Below are 14,481 nucleotides of genomic sequence, written 5' to 3'. Positions count from 1 at the left end.
TATCCAAACTGCTGGGCTGGACTTGGCCCATGGGCTGCAGTTTGTCAACCCCTATTTAAAAGGTCCAGGATGGTCTCACGTATATGCCTGGCAGTTGCTGACTTTTTTTTTTTTTTTCTTTTTCTTCTTTAATTGAAGTATAGTCAATTTACCATGTTGTGCCAATTTCTGGTGTACAGCATAGTGATTCAGGCATATATATATATACACACATATATTTGTTTTCTTACTCTTTTTCATTATAGATTGCTACAAGATAGTGAATTTAGTTCCCTGTGCTATACAGAAGAAACCTGTTGTATATCTATTTTATATATAGTAGTTAGTGTCTGCAAATCTCAAACTCCTGATTTATTCCTTCCCACCCCTAGCTGTTGACCGGGGCACACTGGTTTCCCTCCACAAGGCTTCTTGTCCTCGTGGAGGTGGGACCAGCTTCTGCTCATGGCGGTCCCTGGGCAGCAGCCCAAGTTGGGGAAGACAAAAACTGCAGGGACTCTTGAGACCTGGGCTCCAGACCTCAAACAGCATCAACGCTGTTCTGTTCTCTTAGTCAGAGTCCGCCAAGGTCCTGCTCACACTCAACGTTTGAGAGAAAAGACTCCACCTCTTGTTGTGAGGGGCTGTAAAATATTGTGGTCATATCTTTCAGTCTACCACGATGCATAAGTGTTATGGGTTGAATGGTATCTCCCCAAAATTCACATGTTAAAGTCAACTCCCAGGACTGCAGAATACAACCTCACTTGGAAATAGGGTTGTAGCAGATGTACTTAGTTAAGATGAAGTCTTACTGGAGTAGGGTAAATCATACTGGAGTACAGTGGGTGACCTTATTTGGAGATAGGGCTGTAGCAGATATAATTAGTTAAGACAAGGTAACATTGTAGTAGGGGATGGGCCCTAATCCAACATGAAATATCCTTCATCAAAAGGAGCAATCTGGAGACAGACATGCACACACAGGGAGAACGCCATGTGAACGTGAAGGCAGAAATCAGGGTGATTTATCTGCAAGCCCAGGAATCCCAGAGCTTGTCAGTATGTCAGTTTCCTAGGGCCACTACAACCAGCTACCACAAACTGGGTGTCTTGAGCAACAGCAGTGTACTGGTTCAGAGTTCCGGGAGCTAGAAGTCTGAGATCAGGCGCTGGCAAGGTTGGCCTTTCCCGAGGGCTGTGAGGCAGAATCTGTTCCGGGCCTCTCTCTTTGGTTTATGGATGTCTGTCTTCTCCCTGTGCCTATACATCCTCTTTCCTCTGTATGTGTCTCTGTCCAAATTTTCCATTCTTATAAAGACACCAGTCATACTGGATTAGGACCCACCCTAAAGACCTCCTTTTAACTCGATTAATTTTATAAACACCCTACCTCTAAATAAGGTCACATTCTGAAATCCTGAGGGTTAAGATGTCCACATACAAATCTGAGGGGCACATAATTCAACCCATAACAGCCAGTCACCCACCAGAGGCTAGGTGAGAGGCTTGGAATAGACTCTCCCGCAAAACCTGCTGAAGGAACCAGTCCTGCCAATAACTCGATCTCAGAATTCTAGCTTCTAGACTTTTCCTAGAGAAAAATAACTTTCTACTGTTTAAGCCACGCTGTTTGTGATGGCAGGCCAAGAAAACTAATACAGTAACCATGAGTAACAGGCAAGTTTTCACAAGCTGAAACTGCAACTGGAAATCAATGAGCGGTTACAACACATTGAAGATCTGAAGTTCAGCATTCAGATGCTTCTATTCAAATCTGATGACAGATAAAAATATTCTGAAAGTCACTTTGAGTGATTTCATACATGTTAGTTACAAATTCCAAGTGTTGGGAGTCTTCACATGTCACATTTTTTCAAAATTGAAATTCCAGCCATAATATTCTTGATTTTAATTTATATTCCTACCTAAATATGAAAACATAAATTGAAGCAAACCAACAGTCAAAAATCAAAATATCTAGGGAGACAAAGGGGCATTTGATAACATCTAGTCTAACTTTGTTTAATAGCTGAGACAAAAAAAGTTTTAAAAAAAAGTGTGATTTATCTAAATCCAGGAAGTTAGTCAAAGCGCTAGGTCATTTCCTGGGACCCACTGTGTAAAAACTGTGATTTCTTAAAATTCTTGAGGGCTCTTTTTGCCAGCCAGCTAGCTCCTCTCCTTCTTTGAAATCCAACCCAGAAATACCATACTATATCATTTCAATTTAGGGTTTATAAAGATTATTTTTTGCATAGACATTCTCATCTTTATCACAAATGATAGGATTTATTATCTCAGTTTTATAGTTGAAAAAATGGGGAAAAAAAAAAAAGAAAACCGGTAGCTCAAGATCACTCAAGATAACCAATTTAAGTCGACAGAACTTGAACTCAGATCTTCACAATCCAAACTTGATCCACTTTCTTCTACCCTTCAGCTGCCTCCCTAGCCATGAAAACAAATTACTTTAACCCACCAGCCTTGGTTTCTTTATCTCTAAGACAGGGAATATTAATCATATCTGTATTAAAAAGATTACTGTGAGATTAAATGAGCTAATTAATGTTTATCCCAGGACATGGCATACAGTGAGTGCTCAATAAATGCTAATAAACAGGTTGGGTTAGGGAAAAGTCCTATTATAGCTTAGAATTTGTCTTCGGTGGTAAATTTCATGCTCTACATAGCCCTTCCACAAAAGACCTTTCTAATCAATTTCATGAGCCATGAATTCAAGGGATAGGCTTCCCTGCCTTTCTGATTTGGACTTCTCTTTGAAAAAACAAAAAAATCACAAAAGGGAAATACAGAAAAACGAAGCTGGACCCTCGACATATTGCACTATAGCCTGTCTCTTCTAATCCTCAGTGCAACTGTCTTCTGCAGCTGAAGTTAGTGCTGTCCATTTTGAAGTTTTTCTGCTGGTTCTGGAAGGATTCAGTAAAAATGAAATCCCTAAAATGCCATAGAGGAATGCTTGATTAAGCAAAGCTCTTTAATAAAAAAGTGTTTTCCCCATAGGTTGGTTGAACGTTTTCCAGTCAGCCTTTTTCTTACGGAGGACCTTGGAAAACTATTTCTCAGGTGGGTTAAAGCTCAGGCAAACAAAATTATCCTTTATCCTTCACCCTAAGGAACAAGCAATTGCAGTGTTCTAGAATGTTCCTGGCATTAGCCATGGCAAGACATGAGAGGAATTCTTGACATTTCAGTACTGTGATGTGGCAATTTCTTTGAACATTCTTCTAAAAGGAGAGTGAATTTAAAAAAAAAATCCTTCAATAGTTTCATTGTTGTACCTGAGCATTCCTTAGCCAGTGGATTTACTCTAATCATCTAAATGATTCTAAGGAAGATGGCTTGCCCCCAGTAAGGGCACAGCAAAGTGGTCATAACAGAGACATGAATGTAAATTGCTTTGGGATAGAAAATCGACTGAACTGTAACAAGCAGCAGCTGCCAAAAGAGAGCCTCTGATGCCTTTTATAAACGGGTCTGGCTACGCCTCTCTGGCTCCTCTTGGTCTCAGGAGCCTGGATGCGAGGTGGCCCAGTGTTTGTGACAGTCCTGAGTTTCCTGAGCACCGTGCAGGGTCAAAGCATTGCCTGGCTACTATGATCTCAACCCTGACTGCAACCATTACCGTATTTGGTCATCCTGAATGCTCAGTCCGTCAACAGAAAATACATCATAGCAGCAGGGGCGAAAACCACAGCCAGACCAAAAGGCAGGAGTAAGGAAGGGAGGAAGACAGACTGAGGAAGGGCAGATAGCCTATGACTGAGCTCACAGAGAGACAGCAGAGAGAAGATCCAGCTACCGGCAGACACGCAGGGAATGAAAAACAGGCACAGAGTGAGACCAGAGAGGGGAGAGGGAGAAAAGAGAGCACAAGGAATGGAGAGGGAGAGATAGAAAGAGACCCCAAATTAATATCTGTCTATCTCTATACACACACAAATACAAATACGTGTATGTGTGTGTTCAACTCATTCACACACCAAAAACCCTTGCTGGTCAGTGACCTAGTAGGGTCTCCATTCTGTATTTCCACAGGTGTACAGGGAAGTGATTCAGTTATACCCATACATGCATTTTTTTTCAGACTTTTTTCCATTACAGCTCATTGCAGGAAACTGAATATAGTTCCCTGTGCCATACAGTAGGTCCTTGTTGTTTATCAACTTTATATATAGTAATATGTATCTGGTTTTTTTTTTTTGGTTTGGGTATAGAATATAAGGCACTAGTGAGCTCAACTACATTCATTGTCCTTCAAGGGTTTCTGACTTATTCACTGTCTAATTTACACTTAGCAGAATTAATATTCTAGATTTGCACTTACTAGTTTTCGGTTTTCCCATCAATTCAAATTGTGCCGTCTCTAAAGACGTCACTTGGAATCTAGGTGTCTGGTTCACAGACAACCTTTCCCCTCCTTAGCTTCTCAACCTCTTTCCTCCACTAACCCAACCCTGCTGGGGAAGATGAGATTCATTTAAGAACTGAACACTTCAGTTCTTTACTTTTTCAAAGAATTTCATCTCATCTGTGAGAAGCTCTAAGCTGCCTCCTCACTCTCTTGCCTAAAATGTGGTAGATGTGAGTTGAAATGAAGTCACTGGGTTTCTTTCTATCTTTATTTCCATTTCTGGCAGGAAGGGGTTCCATTTTCTGGCATAAACTCCTTTCCTGGATTCATGCCCACAGTCCTGGAAGAGTTTAGCTATCAATCCTTTAAAGTTTGAATGATTTGTCATTTTCTGATGCTGGAATGAGTTTGTTAGGGGAAATTTATGAACACATTGCCCTAACTGGCAAGGGCCTTGGGTGCTTGAGGATTTCCTGAAGAGACACTCCAAGAACCTTCTGTGGCTTTTGTTTTTCCTTAGGATGTGGTGTGATTTTTCACGGTCTATTTGTTGTAATGCTTCCCTGACGTAAAATACTCATACAGCGTAAATAAGCTCTCCCTGAAATACTTTGAATCTTTCCAATCTGGAAGTCTGAGCTTAAGCTCCTTGCTTTAAATACACCACATATAAATTACCCACTGGAAGAGACAGCAGGATCCTGTTGGGTCCAAACAGTACTTTTTGCTCTGTGTACTTGTTCTCAGCATGCCTGAGGACACAGATTTGGTCTTCAGATATTTTGATGCTATGTTCTTGACTGCATAAAAATTAATTATAGGTAGAAATTCTTGTTGGGTGGTGTTTCTCATCCTTCTTAGTCTCATTTAGTGCTGTTTGCTTTGAATTTGTTCTGTCTGGTAGTAATATTGCCCCTTCTGCATATTTTGGTAGCATTTACATGGTATCTCTTTGTCCATCCTTTATTTTCATCCTCTCAAAGTCATCCTGGTACAGTCATGTCCCTACAAACAGCTGATAGTTTGGTTCGTATTGCTTTACCCCCTATAAGAGCATCTGTCTTTTAAAAGAGGCATCTAACTCCGTATTTATTGACTTGGACATATTCTTGCCACTTTATTTCATGTTTACACTTATTCATTTACTGATGTGCTTAACAAATATTTTCTGTTTTCTTGTTGCTTCTCAGATATGGAATCTTTGTAAACTGCATTTGAGTTTTGGTTGTAACCATAGAGATGTTGATGAATAATAAAAGTGCAGCTTTCGATAGCGTGCCTTGACGAAAGAATGCTTGTCTTGAAGTTAATGATGTCCGAACTTGGTAAATCTTGAGAATGACTGCCATGGGGGTCAGGCTTAGCTGTGATGGGATTTAACTACAGTAAAAGTGCTCTGGACTTGGAGTCAGTCTCAGGTTTGAATCTGGCCACCACCCTCACCTTCCACACATACACACACACACACACTTGTTATGGAACTGTGGATATTTCATTAACCTTGGTACCCACTAATTTCCTTATCTGTAAAAATCCTGGAATGATTGAGGGGATTAACTGCAGCAACATGGGAAAGCATTTTCCACAATTCTAGGCTTACAGCAGTCTTAACAATGCCTATATAAAAATAAAACTCCATCTCTCTCGGTTTGTGGTGCGTTTCCTTTTTGGAGCTGGGGTCCGGCTGGTATGCAGGAAAAGGAGAAGGCATGTGAACTATGTTATCTGCTTGTCATCACAAGAGGAGCCAAGTGGCAGGCCATAGATTGAGGCACATCCGGAGCACTGGGGTGGGCCTGGGAATTCCACAGTGAAGACTCCGAGATAAGGAAGTACCAAGGGTGGGGGCTGTGGAATGGCTTGGACTTCTGCTGACCAGGGCCAGGTTCTAATGGGAAGAGAGATGAAGAGGGTATGCAGCTCCCAGAGCCACCAAATAAGGAAAGATGTCATCTCTCTCCACTTCTCCCAAATGTCGATGTCAGCACCAGAGCAACTCACCCCACACCACCTCAGTATCCCCAAACATGGTTTTCAAAGGACCGAGGACCAGCTCTGAGCTAAGCGATACAGTAGGAAACATTTATTTTTCATTATGATTTCTCCCTTCTCAGTTCCTTTTCTTTCTTTCTCAAAATATAATTTGCCAGGAGGACTGCTGCCCTTTGAAGGCAGGAGTTGCTCTAAACATCACAAAGCCCCTGTGATCCCAGCCCCCTCCCCTGCCCCTCCCAGCACGCTCTGTCCAGGTTGGTGGTTCTAATCTGTTACTAACTCAAACTGACTCCCCAGGGAGCCACTGGGTTGAACCTACAGAGGTCATTTCCTTGCCAAACATTCCTTTTCAGTGAGAGGACATTTTCATCCCCTGGTAAACAATCCCCAGCCCACACAAAGCAGAGAGGGGTGCCTGTCCCTCTTCACGCTCTCCACGCAGTCCTGAGCCCCTTCCAACCCCAGAGGCGTCAGTCTGCTCTATAAATTCCTTTGTGAAACCTGAGCGCCTGGGCTCTGAAGGAGAGCAAAGATCTTGGAGGGGTGACAGTTTCCCTCCTCTCGAAAAGATCTGCTTGTGTTGGCAACAGAAGAGTATGTTCTTCCAAACAGGCTCTTCCCTTTCTTATGTGAATTCAGTTCAGAAAGTACTGCCAGGCTCCTTCCAAGAGGGAGAGGTAAAATCACCTCCCTTGCAGGTCTACACAGGAAAGATGACATACCTGGGGGGATTTTCCAAGTTAAAAGGGTCTGAACCTCCTTCTCAAACAGTCGCTATTAGGAGGGACATGGCTCTGCTTATGGGAAGTAGGAGAGGTGGAGGCTGGGGTCTGCTTGAGTTTCACATGATTTTTTTAAGAGAGAGAAAAAGAAAGGAAAAAGGGCAAAAAGAAAAAAGAAAGAAAAAGGGGTGAAGAGAGGAAAGAAAGGAGTCAGCAAAAGTAAGAGACAGAACAAAGAAGAGAAGGAGAAAGAAAAAGGAGAGAAAGACACCTCTAGCTGGCCGGCTGTCTGCTGAGCCACTGTATCAACATTCGACTCCATCACCCGCAGCTCTCCTCCTCCATTAACTTTCCAGGCATTTTTTTGAATTCATATTTTATCATTTCTTAATATATGTTTCCTGAATCCCAGCCTTTAGAAACGAAATAGTAAGCCATTCAATTCATAGAATCGTACAAATCTCATCTTTTAAAAACAATCTATTGTTTTGGTGGCATTAAAAGCGATTGAAAAAAAAAAAAAAGGTCAGCTGTTGCCTTCCTGTAAGACTTTCAATTTCACCAGCTGCCTGGGGTCTACTGGATCTTGTGATCCAGGAGGTTTAACAAACGTTCCCATTTTCCCCTGAATCCACGAGGTGACGGAACCCATGTGCGCTGACGGGAGCGTACATCCCTTAATACTCTTATCAGAAACGTCTCCTTGCCATCTCCGGTTGGACTGTGGCACGTGGCGAGAAAGCAGGTCACGAGTGAGCCATTTTGGCTGAGTGACGCTTCTTTCCCCCACCTTCCGCCCAGCTGGCAGTAGGAAAGGCAGATGCAGCTAAGGGAGCACTGGCCACAGGAGCCTCCCGGGTGGAGCTCAGAACCCCGCTGACCGGCTGGGCGCCACTGGGCAGACACGCCCACTCTGTGGCTTCCATCCATCCCTCTGACACCAGGCTGGGGCCACGTTTTTTGTCTTTTTTTCATGAAACGCATCTTTACTAAGTGCCTACTATGTGCCAGCGGGTTGTTCTAGGGGCTTGGGGTACACCAGTGAGAGAATAAACAAAACATCCCTTGCTTCATGGAACTTAGGTCCTACAGTTCCTATTTTACTAAGAGGTCTCATTTTATTTTATTTTTAATTTTTGAAAGCTACAGAAACACTGAAGTAGTACAATGAGCACCTGTATACGCTTCACCTTGACTCAAATGTTAATGTTTTACAGCTGTGCTTTTTCTTTCCACCTTTCTTTCTCTCCGCGCCTCCCCTCCTCCCTGACCCTCACTGTTTTTGCTGAACTATTTGAAAGGAGGTATCATGACACCTCACCCTAAATAATTCAGAATGTATCTCCTAAGAATAAGGACATTCTCCTACATTGCCTCAAAACCATTATTACACATAAGAAAACTGTCATAAGACAAATATGGTGTCTAAAATACAGCCCCAATTTAGATTTAATTGGCCCCAAAATGTATCTTATGGCTTTTGTTCTTTAAATTCTATCATCCAGCCAAAGTTCACACATTTTGTTTGTTACATCTCTTTAGTTTCTTTTCATCTAGAACAATCCCCCATTTCTTTTTTGTTTGCTTTTTCAAGTCGTTGACTTTTTGAAGAGCCCAAGCTAGTTGTCTTGTTGACTATCCAACATTTTAGATTTGTCTACATGTTGCCTCATGATTGGATTCAGGTTAAGCATTTTTGGCAAGAATATTACCTAAATGACATGACTTCTTACTACAACACTTCAGGAAATGCATACTGTCAGGCTTTCCCACAGGAATAAACTAAACAAACATTTTTGAATGGATGAGTTACATATATGATGTATGTATTTTCCCCCACAGTCTTAGTAAGGCAGAGCTTTTAACAATCAAAATTCTGAGACCATAATAAGGATAACTTATTTGTTTACTACAACTTCATATTGTACATATACATACATATTCGTGTAAATCTAAACCCTGGGATGGTATTCCCAATTCTGGGTGAAAATTAGAATCAGCTGGAAAGTTTTAAAAAATAGATACCTGGTCCCTAGCACTTCTGTTTTTTAAAAAATCGAAGTATAGTTGATTTACAATGTGTTAGTTTCAGGTGTACAGCCAAGAGATTCAGATATAGATACAGATATACACATACACACACACATATATATATAGATAGATAGATATAGATATACCCACACACACTTTTTCAGGTTCTTTTCCATTATAGGTTATTGCAAGATATTGACTATAGTTGAATACAGTTCCCTGCCTATCAAGAGAAGTTCACTTTTCTTGGTAAGTTTGGTCTCTTGTGAAGGTGATGCCTACTGGATTTCTTCATTGTAAAGGTGCTTTCGGCTCTTTAGTATTTAATATGTAATCTCTGTGTGATCTTTTAGTGCTATGAGAATATCCTGACACCCAACGACATTTTAGAAAATGGTTTTAGCATTCACTGACGACTTTGCTTGAATCACTTATTTCACTGGGGGTTGTAACACAGTGAACTTCCTAATTTTATCCTTCTTGCTACATCAATTAGCTGGCATTCTTCTGTAAAGAACTTTCCCCTTTCCTTTCTATATTTATTTACTTGTTTATATATTTATATTATTTATTTATTTAGTATAACTATGGGCTCAATAGATTATTTGTTTCATTCATAAGTTACCATCATTATTCTTTTTTGGGGGGAGAGATAATTAAGTTTATTTACTTATTTTTAATGGAGGTACTGGGAATTGAACCCAGGACCATGCACATGCTAAACACACACTCTACCACTGAGCTATACCCTCCTCCACCATCATCATTCTTTTTGACACTCGACATATCCCAAATTCGGAGAGAAGAAGCCCTTTACAGCTGTTCCTTTGGGCAAGCTCCCCCTTAGTCCACGAGTACCTCCTTGCTTTCTGGCACGCGGTGTATGAGGTCATCTTGTACCTTCCCTGCTCCAGACCTGGAATCAGCTATGTCTCCAAGGAATGGGAGCCTATATATATTTTTAAATGACCAAGCTATAAAGCACTGTATAGGAGGAGACAAAACATGAAATGATACGTGTGTGGGCATTTACTTTGGAAGGAATAGAGCACTAGCTAGCAGGTAGTGTCTCTTTGTGAAGAAAAATAACTGAGATACTTTTAATCTGGGGACGGAGCAGTAGCCTGGAAGTAGGGAGACCTGGATTTGGATCCTGACTCTATGCGCGATTTGGGATGAACTACTTCACCTCTTCCAGTATCACTTGCTCCACTGTGTTTAATTAGGAGACTGGGTTAGACAGAACTGAAACTCTCTACGTTCTAAAAATTGATGTTCTAAAGAGTTTAACAATACCTAGATATAAGAAGGGTTTTGAGCTGATGGAAGGGATTGTTCCTGTAAGATTTCAAGGGCAGAAACTTCACCTTTTAGCTTTTTCTCCTCTTGATCTAACAAAACTCATTGTAAAAAGTGTTCAGTCAGTGTTTTGGGGGTGATGATCTTTCCTGAAGCTAGAATGAAACAAACAGGCTGAACTGCCAAGATTTAGGTAAACCACAAAAAAACACAAATAAACAAACAAAAAAATCCAACTATGTTGCACTGAGATTTTAAACATCGAGATGTTTACAAAGGTAAGTTTTAATCTTTAAAGTAAGAGGGTCCCCAACTACCTGAGCCTGGACCTTTCTGATGGGCAGGGAAAGGACTCAATAGCTGCTCAGTGTTTTGCCTGGCCCTCAACTTCTCTTCTTCCCAAAGAACCCATACTTAAGATGTCTTGCAGCATTTTTCTCTTGTATTTGGAAACTCCAAACTACACCAAGAAAATGTTTTTCCAACACTCCTCACTTGAAGTCAGAAATTGCATTTTAAAAATAATTCTCCTCTGCTTTAATAAATTGGCTAAAAAGGTTAAATGGATTCTCTTTATACATTTGTAGTCACAGAAAGCACTTATCTCTCACCCCAAGTGGATGTCCTATAGAACTGGATGTGAAGTAATTCTAAAGTTGCCTCAAAATCTTTTCAGAGCGTTACCATGACAATCAGCCTTCTTTTTCAAAAATCACTTCAATGCAAACTCTCCATCATCCCACTGTCCATTCAGTACAAGTTCATCTCATGAAGTCAGTTTGGCTTTTGAGAAAGTTTGGGGGCAGGAAGGGGAATCAGTTCACATTAGCTGATTCTCCCACACATCCATTCTTCTCAGAGTTATAATAAGCAGTCCACTTATCTGATCACTGTCTCAGAATGTTGATCATGAAAGGCTCTGCCTTACTACAACTACAGGAATTAGTGCAGAAGCCTAAAAGAGAACATATTGTTTGGGGAAATAAGAATTTTAATGAAAAGTCACTGACAGCTCTTCCCATTTATTGATACTTTTTCTACATGGACTCAGTAAAACAAGAACCCAGGCAGAGATTCTCAGAGGGGAAGAAGGAGGGAAAGAGCCTTATCAAAATTTCTAAGGCCTAGGGAAGTCTGGAAAAGCATATTCAAAATTACCATTTCTTTCACTGGTATGGGCCCCCAGTTGATCTTGACATTTCTATTCTCGTTAACAGAAGGTGTGAGATTTTTATATTTATCAAGTGGGGCATGTCTTAAAAATGGTTGGAATACACTGGGCTCATGAAGGCTTCATGAGCCATTTTCTGTTTTAGAGGCTCTGGAGAATTAACTCTGCTGTCCGCATGTGATGCTGCAGTTAATTAATGTTTATTTCTATCTTTTGATTTGGTGGTTTTGAGACTTTAATAAAACTTTAGGGGCCCAGGATCATTTTGTTCAAAACTCTTCTTTGATAACTGGAGTTGTTGAAAGGACTCAGTTAGCCCCAGGCAGAGCTGGGATTAAAAGTCAGGTTCTCTAATTCCCCATCCCACACCCTTCATCCTTCACAACTTCATGCGTGACTGACACCTTCCTTGACCTTCCTTTGGCCGTGCCAAAGAAGCATGTTATACTGCCTGAGTTTTCCTTACATAACAGTAAAACAGAGAACCCCACAAAGGTAGGAGAGTTTGTCTCTTGTGAGCATTGGTATATCTCAGCCTTAAAAAAAATGGCTGACACATAATAGGGCCAAATAAATATCAAATGAGTACATCTTGTGTGTGTGTGTGTGTGTGTGTTTCCCATACTCTTAGGAAAGGCAGAGTCTTTCACAGTCAGAATTCTGAGACTAGGGTAAGGATGGCTTGACCTCCTCCCACATCTTCAAGAATATATGTATATATAGTTACGTACATATTCTTTTAAATCTATACTCTGAAGTGGTATTCTCAGTGCTGGGTGGAAATTAGAATCAACTAGAGAGGTGTTTGTTTGTTTGTTTGTTTGTTTTCTATGCCAATGCCTGGACATTAAAAGCAAAGATTCAGATTTCACTTGACTGGACTGAAGCCGGGGCATCAGCATCTTTTAAAAGTTTCACAGACAATTCTAAGATGCACCCAGTCCTGAGTACCACTGCCCTAGGGAAGTTTAGCTCACTTCTGAGGTACCCTAACTGGGAGATTACCATTGCTGTAGTTAGTTAACATTTGAAAGATACTAATGAGCTGCTCACATTCCAGATACCCAAGCACTTTAACTATCTAATTAGTACAGGAGGATTATTTGTTAATTAGCATTAGAAATGCTACAAACTGTTTGTCATTGAAAGGAGGATTTGGGATATGTGGTTTGGCCAGAAAAGAATGTAAGACTCCTGCCAGGCGGCACCTAAATATTTAGCCCCACTATGCGTCCTGCACTTTGCTATGCCCTTTGGAGTCCTAGGCCTATAATGAGTAGCAGGATTCAGTCAGATCTTGTGTTGGATCATACATGGATTCTATTAGACTAGAAAGTTAGCTGAAATCTACTGCTAGAAAAGAATGGTTTCATTTGCATCAGGCGAACCTTTTATGCCAGGCACCGTCCCAAGAGCTAAATGGACAGAGGCTGCTTCATTGAGTCCTACAGGACAGGCATGTGGCTGTGTGTACCTGCTGGGGGACATGACCTTGTATGTGGGGCAGAATATGGGTGGAGACAATTATTTACTATAGCAAGGCACCTGCTGTAAGGTGTGGTGGAAAGACTTCTAGCCTTCACCTACCTCTACCAAGGGAGGCCACCAATATCTGCAAAATGGCAGCTTGTACTGGGTTGATTATATCAATGTTCATGCCTTTTCTGTTTTTTTTTTTTATTTATTTGTTTTTAAGTTTTTTTGTGCATGCACTTTCTGTCCAGAGCCCTGGGAACAGGACTCGGGTCTTGACTTTGTTCTTTGAGAGGAGATGATGGCAGATGCCACCACCCAGCTCAAAATGTCCCCAGGACCTGTGGCTTTTCAAATACAGGTGATTCCATCCCTTGTTGGCAGGGGAGGGGAAACAAACTTGAACCTTGTTTGCTTCAGTTTTATGACCTCCCTTTGGTATTTTCAACTGTGTAACTGAGCCTTGGCTTGGCTGTAGGGATCCTTGGATTCCTGGTTAGGCAAAGTCAGCTATTTCTCTGAGCCAAGAGCAGTGAGCAGCAGCTGGGACAAGCACGGCGATTAGGAGGGATGGTAAAATGAGCAATTACAAGTACAGCAACAGAGCAGGGTGGCTTCCAAGTTGGAATCTGGCTACAGTTCGTGGAGTCCTTCCTTTTAGTAGCAAGGTGGGGGTTCTAAGGACAAGGAGTGTTCATAACAATAACCTTTTATGTGCTTATAAAATACCTTGGATTGTAGCAAATAAAAGTGACTCTTTTCAAAAACAACCTACATGGCCATAAATAGAAGAATGGTTAAATAAGCAATGGTACGTCCACACACAAAAATCCTTGTAGTTGTTTAAGATAATGAGACCGACTTTGTGCCGGTAGAAGATGGTTGATAAGACACATTATCAAGTGGAAAAAAATCAAATACTCCAACACTCAGTAACACTGCAACTAAGCCACATTCTCTTTGTGTTGTTTTTAATTCTTAACAATGTATTTATATATCACTTACATAGTCAAGAGAACATAGTAAAAATAAAAAGTCAGAGGAAGAGTACAATGACCTAAAACTTGGAGAGATAACACTGTCCTTGGAGCTGAGCTATGGCACACAAGCCCTGGGGGTGTCTGGGCACGTCTCTCAAACCCTGGGTGACAGCAGTTAAGTGCCTTAGGCCCTGCTTCTTTGCCTCTCACTTCCTCTCCCTGTAAACAGGGTGATAATTCTGTTCTCATCAAAGTGCATAAATCCTGAGAGGAAGGGGAAAAGGCTCATGAGGGAACTCTGGCAAAGCTCAGGGACCATTCCCCTGCTCATTCTGGCCATAGATAGTTGACCCTGGGTTGCTAAATGATTCTAGAACCAACGTGCAGCTTGGTTGCCTTAATTCATCTTAGTAAGGCAAGGTTATGCCTAGTTTGAGGCTATGACCAAGCCAA

This window comes from Vicugna pacos, chromosome 11 (genome assembly GCF_048564905.1).
Source record: "Vicugna pacos chromosome 11, VicPac4, whole genome shotgun sequence".
Classification (NCBI taxonomy): domain Eukaryota; kingdom Metazoa; phylum Chordata; class Mammalia; order Artiodactyla; family Camelidae; genus Vicugna; species Vicugna pacos.
Note: the sequence above shows the minus strand (reverse complement) of the source record.